The sequence below is a fragment of the Capsicum annuum genome, chromosome 3 (genome assembly GCF_002878395.1).
Source record: "Capsicum annuum cultivar UCD-10X-F1 chromosome 3, UCD10Xv1.1, whole genome shotgun sequence".
NCBI classification, from domain to species: Eukaryota; Viridiplantae; Streptophyta; class Magnoliopsida; order Solanales; family Solanaceae; genus Capsicum; species Capsicum annuum.
Window position 1 is genome coordinate 42,092,284 of NC_061113.1, and position 14,139 is coordinate 42,106,422.

The 14,139-nt window shown below is 32.9% G+C and overlaps 2 long non-coding RNA genes across 2 annotated transcripts in view; one reads left to right on the plus strand and one right to left on the minus strand.

The window, feature by feature from the left end:
- Positions 1 to 4,150: 4,150 nt before the first annotated feature.
- The window catches only part of LOC107863887, an 11,851-nt gene continuing 1,862 nt past the window's right edge, over positions 4,151 to 14,139 (minus strand). The window contains exon 3 of the long non-coding RNA XR_001672479.2: positions 4,151 to 4,430. This is a non-coding gene — a long non-coding RNA (uncharacterized LOC107863887). The remainder of the gene's footprint in view (positions 4,431 to 14,139) is intronic.
- Positions 8,437 to 14,139, plus strand: part of LOC107863886 — an 8,493-nt gene continuing 2,790 nt past the window's right edge. The window contains exons 1-2 of the long non-coding RNA XR_001672478.2: positions 8,437 to 8,773; positions 8,857 to 9,075. This is a non-coding gene — a long non-coding RNA (uncharacterized LOC107863886). The remainder of the gene's footprint in view (positions 8,774 to 8,856; positions 9,076 to 14,139) is intronic.

The following is a 14,139-nucleotide window of genomic DNA, read 5'->3' on the forward strand; positions in this document are numbered from 1 at the left end:
CACAGGGAAAGGGACCAATTATAAAAGTACATTTGTCATTTTTATAAAAAAAAAAAATTATATAATTAATTTAAATAAAAAATATTAATAACCCCACCCCTACCTTATATTATCTTCCTAACCACCCCACCCCACCCTATATCATCTTCCTCAACCCACCCCATCTCCAATGTTTTTTTTTCCTTTTTCTACTCATACATTTTTCTTCCAACCCACTATCAAATTTCCATTACCACCATAGCATCACAATCACTAAACTCCACACAAACTTAATCTCCATTAATGGAGGTTGAATCCACCATTAATGGAGGTTGAATTTTTCAATCCATCATTTTGCTCATCCTTTATAGAAGTTTCTAGAAGCTTGAATTCTTTGAATGATTTGAAAAATATAAATGATTTACTTATCTTCTTGAAGAAAGAAACAAACACATAGTGACATTTTTGAATTCGTTTTATTTTTTTCTTTTTTTTTGCTTGTCTTTTTGTTTATGAAACTGTAAAAGAGAGAGTGAAGGAGAGAGAATAAAGAAGAAGAGTGGAGTGGGGTGGGGGCTGCCAAATAGAGAAGAGGACTTGGGGTGGGGATTGTCGGGGAGATGGGTGGTGGTGGAGAAGATGCTTTGGGGTTTGGGGGGTGGAGTGGGGGTGGGGGGCCAAATAAAATTAAATAATTTTATAATTATTTTGGAAAATGCCACATGTCATCAATTAATTGATTCTTTTAATTTAATTGTGTATATATATATTAATGAGTTGGATAATTATGTCATTAATTGCTATGTATATATATTGTTGCTGATTTGGAAACAATTTCAATAATTTTAAAAAAATTAAAGATAAACAATTATGAAAATACCCCTAAAAATTTATGAAAATACCCCTAAAACGCACCCAGAAGCGAAGGTAATACACTCTCTTTGCTGAATCAGCAAAAGGTGCCAAAATAACACAGTTTATGACTACTTGAGGTGCCTAAAATGAACAACGTCCAGTTGAGGTGTCAAAGTGAAAGACCGTGCCAAGTTTAGGGGTCTGCCGATGGGTTTGGCCTAAAAATAATTATTGATATGACTATTTTATCATACTATCCATATTAATTGATACCCATACTGATTGATATTTAGTACTTTCTTAGTTCATTTTTACTTGTCATTTTTTACATGACACACCTATTAAGAATAATTATTGATATGACTATTTTATCATACTACCCAAATTAATTGATGTTGAGAGTAACATGCCTTGAAAATATTTTAGGGAACAAACAACTAATGCTAAGGATAAAATAAAGAATAAAATATTTTATTTTTTCTTGATATGTCAAAAGTGACAAGTAAAAATAAAAATTCAATCAGAAAAATAGTGTCAAGTAAATACAAACGGAGAGAGTAATGGATATTGAAAAATAATTTGAAGAATAATTAATGTTGAGGGTAAAACATGGAAACAATTTTGATTTGTAAAATATGACAAGCAAAATGAAAATCAATTTAGAAAAATTGTGACAGATAAATCTGAACTGCATGAGTATGTATATAACAATGATAAATATATTTTTCTAAATTATAAGTCTATATCTATATCTATAATTTATTAAAAGTGTGAAGACCCTTAGAAAAGTGATTTGAACTTTTTGTCTTTCATTAAAAGACTCTTCTTTAAACAAAACAGTCTTTTCATTATTTTTTAATTTATTATTTAATTATTTTTTATTATATTAACTAGACTTTCTAAAATATATAGGACTCCTAAAATATATGGTAGGAGAATTAATTAATATTTTCCTTTCTACTAGACTTCCTAAAATATATGGGACTCCTAAAATATATGGTAGGAGAATTCATTAATATTTTTCTTTCTACTGTTCAATTAGAAAAATACTCCTAAAATAGAACTCTATTAAGGAAATAATTCTATAAATATTGAGATTTACGTTAAAATAGAGAACAAACCAGTTTGCCTATTGGGAGAATATAATTGATGTTCATCTAACTTGATTCGATTGTATGTCGAGATTGGTGGATGCTTGATTTTCTAACCCTCAACTTCTACACCAGCATAATAGAATTCAACGTATGTGTGTGTGTATGTATGTATGTATGTATGTATTTATGTATGTATATATTCTTTATTTTCATTCAAAATCATTCTTTAGGATCAAAATTTTCGCTCAGACAAGAATTAGTTGGATCAAAATTGAAGTTCTGTGTTCACTATTATATTTTTTTTTAGTTTACAGGTCGTAGATGAATTTCAGTTGGCTTTGAAGAATATCTTGTGTAAAGGTTAGATTTAATTGTATTGTTTTGATATCTTTATTATCTTATTATTTTATTTTAATTTACAAATGCTAGATGAATGTGGGTCGGCTTTGAAATTTTTTTCTATTATTTACAGGTAGTAGATGAGTGTTGGACGACTTTGAGAAAATTTTTGTGTGTAAAGATTAGATTTAATTGTATTATTTTGATGTCTCTATCATTGTATTATTTTGTTGTAATTTACAGATAGTAGATGAATATCGATCAACTTTTTAAAATATATTTGGTAAAGATTAGATTTAATAAATAAATTCTCCATCTTTACAAACTCAAAAGTTATTAAATTTAAGTAAAAATTATCCGATATAAACTTAACAGATTATTAATTGCAAGTTATAGCAACACTTTTCAATAATTATTAGATTAGAGAAATAATTGCAAGTTATAACAAGTTTTAAGAAACTTATTTTTTAAAAATATTAAAAAAACGTCTTTTTTTTCATATTTAATATTCAAATATATCCTTATTTATAGCCTTTATTAGTTATCACTCTTCATTAAATCTTTTGATAATTATGACAAGTGTTATTGTTGGTAATTATGGCAAGGGTTATTGTTGGTATCAATAATTATATTTTTTTTTATTAATTAAGTTTCATAATTTGTTCTCAAATTAAGGAATCAAATATGGTAAAGATACCTTTTTTTTTTTACATTTATACATGATATTTGACTTTTTAAAACTTTATTAATTAACTTAGTAGTCTAATGTTTACAGAATTTCCAAATCAACTTTACTGATGAAAGTTTTTTCAACCATTTTTTGAAATATTAAAAAACAATTTTTTCATATTTGATATTCAAATATATCCTTATTTATAGCCTTTAATAGTTATCTCTCTTCATTAAATCTTTTGATAATTATGGCAAGTGTTATTGTTGGTATCAATAATTATATCTTTTTTTATTTTGTTAATTAAGTTTCGTAATTTGTTCTCAAATTAAGGAATCAAATATGGTAAAAATATTTTTTACATTTATACGTGATATTTGACTTTTTAAAACTTTATTAATTAACTTAGTAGTCCAATGTTTACAGAATTTCCAAATCAACATTACTGTTAAAAGTTTTTTCAACCATTAGTTTATCTTCTTTCTCATAAATTATTTGTCTTCATCTTTTTTTCTATTCTTTTCATATTTATGTGTATGAAGTTGGACTTCCCAACATTCATTTCTTCATTCGGACTTAAAGTTTCTTCAATTTAGTGTTATTTTCTTCTTTTTTTTTTTCTTGAGTCATGTCTGAAAAATAAAAATTTGATTCTACTCCAAACAGAATATTTTATCACTGAATATTTTATATAATGAATATTTTATATTCATATCATCTTTTTAAGCTGTTAATTATAGTCTAGGTTTTGTTACTCTTGTATATTCATTTTGCCACATTAATAAATTTGCAGATTAATTTTTTGATTCAAGTTTCATTAACACATAATATATGGTTTATCATGCAAATTGCATACAATAGTAATTGTTTTTTCTTACTGAATGAGAATGATCTTTTGTATTAAATTTGATATAAAATAACTTTAATTGTTGCATTCGTCAACTTATAATTTGCGATATAAATCATATTCCACTATATTTTGTATATATCAAGTATTTTTTTGATATTAAAATTGATATCAATTTTTTATTTAAATCTTAAAATGATATCAGATGTCTGAAATTATGCATTTTAATATTTTATTATGAGTTATCTACTTATATTTGTCAGTATACATATATAACATATTGAATTTACAATTTCAGAAACAAAAAATTATGTTATTGAATCTAAATATGATATTGTTTTCATAAAATTAATAAAAAATATATTTTAATAGCTGAAAACATCATGCAGAAATATAACAAAAGTTTAACATGACTTTATCATTGTGTATGATTATTGATAATAGTTTTTTTTCGATCTAAATACATCATGACTCTTGTATCATTGTGTATGGTCATTGGTGGGAATCTACCAATCAAGAGCTTAATCTCAAATTTGAATTGAGTTGATGTCTATCTTGAGTTATTTTGCTATTGCATTTAGCAATTTTTTATACTTGATATTTGCATCATACATAATTTCATCTATAGAAAATATTTTAGGCCTACCTGCAAACATAATACAGAATTGTTAAGTAACTAATACTCAATAATAGGTAATGATATGTAATTAAAAAATTACAACATAGTTTTAAACTCACAAAACATACACATAAAAAAATGATAAACATATGAAATTTGATAATTTTAACATATTTTAATACTGTCAAAACATAAACATCAATAAAATTTAAAAAATAAAATATTTTACTGAAACAATAAATATAATATCATAATAGGTTACTGAATGTAACATGACCGAATGAAAACATTTGACAACCAATGATCATACACCTATAAATTGATTAAACAATATTTTTTTGTGACTTTCCACTACATGCTCGTGAACAATCATGTCAACATCACATAATAAAAAATAAATATAAAAAATACTATTAACTTTTTCTCTGAATGTCTTTTTCTTAATCAATAATTAGACAATATATATTTCAAAAAGAAGAAAAAATAAATGCAAAATATCAAGTTAAGAACCAAGATATACCTAAGGCATCCCATCTCCCTCCATGATATATCATGATTGAATGCAAATTAACAAAATTAATATTTGTGTGTCTCATTTTTTAATCTTTTACAGACTATTGAACGTTTTTTTTCAATAAAAATACTCAAACGTTGTATGAAACAACAACAACTTGTGGAAGCTTTTTATTGAAATAATAATTTTTGATAGGAAAAAAAATGAATGTATATAAAGGTAGAAAAGAAATCGAATTGTTTAAAAATGGAGAAAAAATGGTTAAAGAGAGAATAGTGGTGTGATTGATATCTATTAGTAACTGTTAACTATATTTAAGGAAGGGATATTGTTATTTAAGTTTAACTGTATTAAAGGAAGGAATATTGTATTTCGTTATATTAGATCTATATTTTCCTTTTCTGTAATGATTTGATATGTTTTTTTAAAATACGAAAAAAATATAAAAATATATTTTATTTTATTTTTTAAATGAAAGTTTCTATAACCTGAAAACTAAAAAGAGTTGCTATAACTTGCAATAAATAATCTCATAAGTTTATTTAGTTAATTTTTCCTAAATTTAATTATTATATTCATCTTTATTATTTAAATAAATATCCTATTTAGTGTAATGTTTGAACTCATTAAAGTGAGGTACACGCACAAAGCGTGTACACCTAAATTAGTAAAATAGAAAAAAGCAGGAAATGAACATTTCTTTCATTTATTAAATATCGAACATACTTATACAACACATAACGCTCAAACTTGACAAACACAATAATTGACAGACTAGAAAAAAAAGCAAGAAATGAACTATTTGTAGCATGTTTGATAAGTGAATAGAAATCTTAACTTACTGACTTATTTATTTTGGTTTAAAAATAAGTGTTTAAAAATATTTTCTTATAACAATATATTCAGTAAATACCCACTAAATAGAGTCTGGAGAGGGTAAGCATGTCCAGTTCGTATCACTATCTCTGATGTTAGATAGGGACGGATACTGTTTCCATAGATTCTCGACTCAAGATACAACAGTCTAGAAAAGAATAGTAAAAGGACAATATCAATACTAACATAAACAAGACTCACCAAGTAATACGATAACTAATAACACACTCTGAAAGAATACTAATAATATAGGTACAAACACGACTATCAAAACAAAAAAATTCCTACCTACTAACAATTAAAATACTTTTTTAATTGAATATTTTGTTCCGGTTCAAGGCCATTTTATTGATAATCAATCAAAAATTAAAGTCCAAATGTACATTGTTGACCAAAGGTCTATAGAAAAATTCGATCCAAAACTAGGAAGATGAAAAGTTTCTTATAGTAGTACAACTAGAGGAGCATGACCCGTGTCAGCACATGCCCAATATTAAGATATTTTGATCATGTACGATAAGTTAGATTGATGTTAGTTTGAATTATGAATTATAAAATATGAATACACAAAACATATTGACTGCTTGATAGTATTTTTTAAGGACCCAAATTATTTCACAAGATAATTATGTATAACTTACTCATATAAATAACAAAATTTGATGCATTTTAAAGTTTAGATCTTTAAGTATATGATTGATATTTGTTACATTAAGTATAAAATATGAGATTAAAATTAATACATAAGACTTGACATCTATTGTATAAAATAGAGAATAATTGTTGAAAAAGCTAAAGCGTTATCTAGTCCTTGCATATTACATAGTATGTGGGTTGCAATTAATAACTCAAAATTACATTGTATTCCCCTACTAAGCAGACACATAAACATCTTTTGTTTTCATTTCTCTTTCTCTTTTATTTGTCAACTTGTTCTTTGAAGTTAAATTAAATTAATATTTTAAATTTAAATTTAAAGTGTTTTAAAAATTATATAAAAAGAAAAGTATAAGTTACCATCTGTCATATTGATTTAATTTATTTGACTTTGAGAACACGATAAAACATACTTCTATAGATGTTTTATCGAACTTTGCTTTTGTATATTGTTCATTCCATTGAATCGTAGGAGTCGTATATTAGAGTGTATAAAAATAATTTTGAATAGAACGTATTAGTAATGTTTGCGTTAATAATGCTTATATTAGTAATATTTGTATTATTTATGCTATCATTATTTCTTATACACAGTTTGGTGTGTTCTATTAGAAATTACCTTTTCAATTTTGATATATTTAAATAAAAGTTTTTTTAAAAAAAGGATTGCATATACATTCTAAGATTCATCCGGGACCTAGCACGTGTTCAATATATGTTATTTTTTGTCATAATTTATGTAACACAAATAGAATTTAGATAATCAATCATACTTTTAATATGTATTTAGATAATTTAAGTTGTTAACTACTTTAATTTATAATATTTTTAATGTAATTTTCAAATAATATACGTTACTTTTCTTGTCCAAGCTTTTGTGACATTGATAGTCAATTATATTTTTAAAATAATTTAAGTTTTAATTATTGTGATTTATAATACTTTTCTTCTATTCCAATTTAAGTGACACTAATATAATTTTGAGTCAACGAAATATTTTATATCTTTTAAATTTTTTAAGTTATTGTAATTTATAGTATTTTTTACCTATTTTTCTGAAATATATAACAGATTAAATTATTTTTAGATATTTTAAGTTGTTAACTATTGTAATTTATAATACTTTTTATGTAACTTTTGAATAATATATGTTACTCTCTTTGTCCAGAGTTTTGTATCCTTAATGGCCAATTATATTTTTTTAATAATTTAAAAATTGTTTTGATTTATAAAAATTTTTTCTATTCTAATTTAAGTACCACAATATTTAGATAATCATAATAATTAATTAGGGATGATATAGTAAAATCATGATTGAAACAACGAAGCATAAATGTCTTAAATGACTTACAACAACTAATTAGAAGTGACATAACAAAATTACTATAAAATATACTTGTGAAAAAAGTTTAAATGGACCTCATATAATAAGTCAAGTTAATTTAAAACACCAAGAGTTAATTTATTATTTTTATATCTATTTTATCTTTTTTATTAAATATTATTAATTTTTAATTAGCGGTGATATTTAGTAAAATTATGGTGGAAGACCTGAAGCAGATATCTCATAAATATCTATTTTACTTTTTTTTTAAAATTAAATATTATTAATTTTTAATACATAAATAGCTCATAATAATTAATTAGGAGTGATATAGTAAAATCACGATTGAAACAGCTGAAACAAATATGTCATAAATATTTATTTTATACACACAAATAACTTATAATAATTAATTATGGGTGATATAATAAAATCATGAATTGGATATTATGAATTTTTTAATACATAAATAACTTATAATAATTAATTAACTAATTAATTAAGGGTGATACAATAAAACCATAATTGAAGCAGTTAAAGCAGATATGTCATAAATATTTATTTTAATTTTAATTAAATATTATTATTTTTTAATATATAAATAATTTATAATAACTAATTATGATTATATAATAAAATCACAAAGCAAGCAGGCATATCAAAACCCTCTCCGTATACTAAAAAAAAAAAAAACAGATGTTAGGACAAGAAGAGTACATTTTACTCTTTCTTTCGCACTGTCGCCTCTCCAGAAAAATGTTCCTCGCTTGTTTTGTTGTTTCTTTTCCTTCCTTCTCTGGGTTATCCGTAAGCTTGATCCTTGTATGTTAGGACCTTCTACGACTCTTTTTATCATTTTTGCCTTTAGTAAGCTATCTTCCATTCTTTCCGTCTCTTCCTCTCTACATCGATCTGACCAAAAAAGGCTCATAGGTGGTCGGGGTTTATCCTCACAGGACTGAAGTTTCAATATGTCGGTGCATGGACTTGACCTACTTTGTAAGATACTCTTCCCCTTACACCATCTTTGAATACCAATATCTCCTCCCTCACCTTTACTGATTTTTTGCATTTCCTTGCAGGTGTTGATTAAGGACCAAGGCAATTCCAGTGTACTGTGGCAGAAGGCTCCCTTTACCCCTTTTTTGGTGAAGCTTTTTGATTGCTAGAGCACCTAGCTAGGTTTAACACAGCTTCTTTGTCTTCTGCTTGACAAACAAATTTGCATTTGTGTTGTTTATTATGTCGCACCCCTATGGAAATGTAATTATTGGGACCCCTTGTGCTCTTCTTTAAATTATGTGAGTGCTTCTGCTTCTTATGTTTGCTATTGCTTCTCTTTATTGTTGCTTGTTGATTTTGCATGTCCTAATTCTAAGATTTGAAATTTGTGATTTATTCATGTTGATGCATCTTCTAATGGCAGCTGGTAGATCCTTAAAATTATAGAATTCCTTGATTTGCTGTAGATTTATCACCTCATTATCTAAAGAATCTGCTACTGTATTACCTTTTTTTGAATATGTGGGTGACTTTTACTTACACTACATATAACTTGCACTAGATATCTTCAATTAGATCTATTAGTTCCCCTGGTATTTTCCACAGTCTATCAATCATTTTCCTAAGAGTGAGAGAGTCTGTTTCAGCAATGATCTTGCCAGAATGCTAATGCTTCCCTGATTGCTAAGGCTTTAGCTTTCGTATTTGTAGTTTCCTCCAAACCTGTGGCTGTAGCATATATCAGGTCTCTTTTCTCATTTCTAACACAAAAAGCTATAGCTCTTATTCCTGGATTTCCTTGACATGCCCCATCTATGTTACATTTTACCTTGTTCCTCTCTGAAAAATACCAAGTGACACTTTGATAGTGTAACCTTGGTCTATAATTTCTCAAGATCCAAATTGTTGTGGGTATAAAATCTTGATTAACATCCTAATCAAATCTTGAGCTTGCCATACTGACTCTATAAAAGTCATTTTTCCTCCATGCTTGATCTCATTTCTCATTTTCCATAGACACCGCATAATTATTGCTGGTATAGCTCTGCACACTGCCTCCATTTTTGGAGCCAATATCATTGTTCACCATGTATGAATAATCTGATGCAACTCCATATCCTCAATTCTATCCTTGCGAAAATAGCGAACTACCTCCATAGCCTTTTAACTATGAAGGTTGTTAGAAAAAGGTGCTCCATAATTTCCTCTTCCTTTACATCACAACACCAATATATAGAGATAATGTTGATTCTCATCCTTTTAAGGATATCATTAGTGACAATTTTCCTCCTCCAAATTCTCCACATAAAGAAATTAACCTTAAAAGAGCGACCTTTTGCCCATATTAGCTTGTACTCCTCCTTACTTTGCTTCTTACTCCTTAAAATCCCCCAAGCTGACTTTACCGTAAAATTTCCACGTGTATTTCCAGTCCACCATTGGTATGTCATCTACTTGTCCTGCAGATGGTATCTTAATGTGCTCCATAATGTACTCCACCGTCTCCTCTAACAATTTATTTCTCAATTTTTGTTTATTCCAGCTTCATTTACCATAAAATCCATAACCTCTAGTTCTTCCTCTTCTGCCTTCTCACTCTCAACATAGTACAAAGATCCCTATCCAGTCCAATTATCAAACCACCACCACCACCACCAACAACAAACCCAGTGTATTCCCACCTAGTGGGGTCTGGGGGGGTAAGATGTACGCAGTCCATACCTCTACCTCCGATGAAGTAGAAAGGCTGTTTCCGATAGACCCCTGGCTCAAGGCACGAGATACCACACAAACACATAGTAAAGCACAGAAGCAGATTACATAACATAAATACGGCACCCATAAGTAATATAAAACAGAGGAAAGCAGAGGAAAGCACACAGATTCGTAATAAAACATGGAACACGGAACACGGAATCATAACAAGAATAAAACCCCCACCAAGTAATTTCCTACACTAGCGACCCAAACTGGCCCTAATCCTCTGCCGTAATTCGCGTCCTCCAGACCTTCCTATCTAGGGTCATGTCCTCGGTGAGCTGTAACTGTTCCATGTTCCGCCTAATCACCTCACCCCAGTACTTCTTCGGCCTACCCTTACCCCGCCTAAAACCATCCAACGCTAGCCTTTCACACCTACGGACCGGGGCATCCATGCCCCTCCTCTTCACGTGTCCGAACCATCTCAATCGTGCTTTCCGCATCTTGCACTCCACTGAAGTCACACCAACCTTTTCCCGGATAGTCTCATTCCGAACTTTATCCCCTCTAGTCAGTCCACACATCCAGCGCAACATCCGCATTTCTGCCACCTTCATTTTTTGGATGTGGGAGTTCTTAACTGGCCAACACTCCGCTCCATACAACAAGGCCGGACGGACTACCACCCTGTAGAATTTGCCTTTAAGCTTGGGCGGCACCTTCTTATCACACAGCACCCCCGACGCGAGTTTCCACTTCATCCATCCCGCCCCAATACGGTGCGAGACATCCTCGTCAATCTCACCGTTACTCTGGATCACGGACCCAAGATACTTGAACTTATCCCTCTTACATACCTCCTGTGCTTCCAGCTTCACTACTACCTCATTCTCCCGCCTCACGTCATTAAACTTGCATTCCACATACTCTGTCTTGCTTCTGCTCACCCTGAACCCTTTAGACTCAAGAGTTTGCCTCCACACCTCTAATTTGTCATTCACATCCCCTCGAGTCTCATCTATCAGAACTACATCGTCTGCAAAAAGCATACACCACGGCACCTCCCCTTGAATACGCCGCGTCAACACATCCATCACCAACGCAAACAAAAAGGGACTAAGAGTAGATCCCTGATGCAATCCTGTCAGGACAGTGAAATGCTCTGAGTCTCCTCCCGCCGTCCTCACCTGGGTTTTCGCTCCTTCATACATATCCTTAATTACTCTGATATATGCCAGCGGTACTCCACTCACCTCCAAGCATCTCCAAAGCACCTCCCTGGGGACTTTGTCGTAAGCCTTCTCCAGGTCGATAAACACCATGTGAAGATCCTTCTTCCTCTCCCTATACTGCTCCACCAACCTCCGTACCAGGTGGATTACCTCCGTCGTCGAGCGGCTGGGCATAAATCCGAACTGGTTTTCCGAAATAGACACTATCCGTCTCAGCCTCACCTCGACCACTCTCTCCCAGATCTTCATAGAGTGACTCATTAACTTAATCCCCCTATTGTTATTGCAACTCTGAATGTCCCCCTTATTCTTATAGAGAGGGATCATGGTACTCCACCTCCACGCCTTGGGCATTTTTGCCGTCCTGAAGATTTCATTAAACAATCCAGTCAACCACCTTACACCAGCCTCTCCAACGAACTTCCAAAACTCCACCGGTATCTCATCCGGCCCCGTCGCCCTACCCCTTCGCATCCTGCGGACAGCCTGTCTAACCTCTTCTACCTTAAAACGTCTACAATAGCTAAAATCCCGATACTCCTCTGAGTGCTCCAGTTCCCCTAACACAATAGCTCTATCCCCTTCGTCATTCAAGAGCCTATGAAAATACGACTGCCATTTCTTCTTAATGTGGCCGTCCTCCACCAACACTCTACCGTCCTCCCCCTTAATGCACCTCACCTGATCGAGGTCACGGCCCTTCCTCTCCCTAGCCTTAGCGAGTCTAAACAATTTTTTCTCCCCTCCTTTCCCCTGTAACCCTGCATACAAGCTCTCAAAAGCGGCCGTCTTAGCTGCCGTGACTGCTGACTTCGCCTCCTTCCTCGCTAGCTTGTACTCTTTCCTGTTTACCCGCTTCTCCTCTTCGTCCTTACTTTCCACCAACTTAGCATACGCCCCTTTCTTGGTCCCCACTTTCTTCTCCACCTCTTCATTCCACCACCAATCCCCCCTACACTTCCACACCCCCATTCCCGCCAACCTCTTCCCTATCTCCCACGCATTTACTGGCGTCAGGCCGCCCCACTTAATTCTCGGTCTACACTCCTTAATCCTCATCTTTCTAGTCTTCTTTATACCCAAATCCATAACCAAGAGCCTATGCTGGGTCGAAAGATTCTCACTCGGGATGACTTTACAGTCCTTACACAACGCCCTATCCCCTTTCCTAAGCAACAAAAAGTCGATCTGAGTCCTGGCTACCGCGCTTCGAAAGGTGATCAGGTGCTCGTCCTTCTTCGGGAAGCCCGAGTTCACCACCACCAGCCCAAAGGCCCTCGCAAACTCCAATAGGGTCGCCCCCTCTTCATTTCTCTCCCCAAAACCAAAACCACCATGCACATCACCAAAGCCTCCCGATAGCGCCCCGATGTGCCCGTTAAAATCCCCTGCTACAACAATCTTCTCCGAACTAGGCACGCCTCTCACCACCTCCTCCAAAGCCTCCCAAAACCGCATCTTCTCCTCCCCCTCCGATCCCACTTGCGGCGCATAAGCACTACACACGTTCAGGGTAAACCCTCGAATGACCAACTTAATAGTCATCAACCTATCGTTGATCCTCTTCACCTTCACTACCTGACCTCTAAGCTCTTCATCTACTAAGATGCCAACTCCATTCCTACGCCTGTCGCTCCCAGAGTACCACAGCTTGTAACCATCCACATCCCTAGCCTTAGACCCTACCCACTTGGTCTCTTGGACACACGCAATGTTGATCCTTCTCTTCCTAAGAATCTTCACAAGCTCTATGGACTTACCCTGAAGGGTCCCTACATTCCAAGACCTAACCCTCAGCCTACCGTCACGCCCTCCACTACCCCCCCTACCCCCCTACCCCGCGGCCAAACCTTGGCCTCCCTCCCACTCCCGCCCTCTCCTCATCCCCCGCCCCCACCACAGCCCCACGCCCCAACCCCCTCGGACATGACCCTATCCACCCATTACCGCCCACAACCACAACTACACGAAAGTATAGGAAAATATACAGATATACACGGTGGTAGTATCAAAGCAGCAACAAGGAAATACAAGGCTCACACAAATTCAAAGGAATACTCCCGAAACAAAACTATACTCAATTAGGGGGCAAACGATACTCAATTGGGTTATTGGGTTAGGGTGCCAATAACCCAATCCAAAGCAGTGGAAGAAACGACCATAGCAACAACAAACAACAGACAATGTCCACAAATCCCACTCAAGTCAAGGTACAGGGGCTACTACTAGCATAATACTAAGAATGGAATATGAAATAATGAAATAAAATGAAATATGAAATAACGAAAATAACAAAGGTTAGAAGTCACCGGATTACGCTTGAAGCTGCGGCTGCTGGAGACGGAGCGGCGGGTGGCGGCTGGAGACCGGGCGGCGGCTGGCTGAAGGCCGAGGTGGGGCGAGGGCTGGTGTACTCCGCTGGGGGGGGGG